The sequence below is a fragment of the Bidens hawaiensis genome, unplaced genomic scaffold, assembly GCF_021521415.1.
Source record: "Bidens hawaiensis isolate Kalapana, Puna unplaced genomic scaffold, B.hawaiensis_p1.1 tig00004722_1, whole genome shotgun sequence".
Classification (NCBI taxonomy): domain Eukaryota; kingdom Viridiplantae; phylum Streptophyta; class Magnoliopsida; order Asterales; family Asteraceae; genus Bidens; species Bidens hawaiensis.
The window spans coordinates 546,903-547,772 of NW_027491291.1; the positions used below are offsets into that span (position 1 = coordinate 546,903).

At 34.5% G+C, this 870-nt stretch overlaps 1 non-coding gene across 1 annotated transcript; it reads left to right on the plus strand.

Annotated features, from left to right (window-relative positions):
• Nucleotides 1-585: 585 nt before the first annotated feature.
• TRNAS-UGA (transfer RNA serine (anticodon UGA)) lies at nt 586-668 on the plus strand. The gene has a single exon. It is a non-coding gene; the product is annotated as a tRNA-Ser (tRNA).
• Nucleotides 669-870: the final 202 nt, after the last annotated feature.

Genomic DNA, 870 nt, shown 5'->3' on the forward strand with positions numbered 1-870 from the left:
CTCACAACCAAGAATAATTCAGAGGCATTTCGGTTTTGCATCTAGGACAATAGGTTCAAGAGATGAGAGAATTAAGGATACCCACCAAAAAGACTAATTCAATCCATAATGATGTACCTGAAAATACAATATTTTTGTTACTTGACCAACCATCAGGAGAACCAAATACAACGGGTACGCTAATCAATAAGATTGATGAAGTAGCAATTAATTCAAAAACAACCAATTGGAATGCAAGAGTCATGCTTTTAATCCTCCAAGCTACCAACAAACGAACTATACCATTTGATCCCTATATCAGCCAAAAATTGTACTAAAATACATCATAAAGGGATTTTACCACGAATCCATTGATTCTAATTGATTCTATATGATTTATTATATTACTACCCCTTTACCACTTTATTCTGGAGTTGGGGGAGAGTGGAATTTTTTTTTTTTTTTTACAAAAGGGCATGCTAAATCATATATCTATCCTTATATCGGGATAGATAGATTGACCATCACACCCGAGATCTTTGATAGTGGTGGTATCCACTCATATAGCCATGTTCTATTCGGAGGAATAAAATAAAATTGTATTTCGGAGAGATGGCTGAGTGGTTGAAAGCCCCGGTCTTGAAAACTGGTATAGTTTACTATCGAGGGTTCGAATCCCTCTCTCTCCTTTTTTACTTGTTGAATATATTTTTTTATTTTATATTTTTATTTATTTGATTGATTTTGACCGGATGGTTTCATTCTCATAAATAAGGGGAAGTGGCTAGGCTATCCCGCCTAGTCAAGCCAGAAAAATGGATTAAATATAAATAAAATCTTTTGTTTATGACACGATCCCTATATATATATGAGGGAACCGAAGTGACTCCT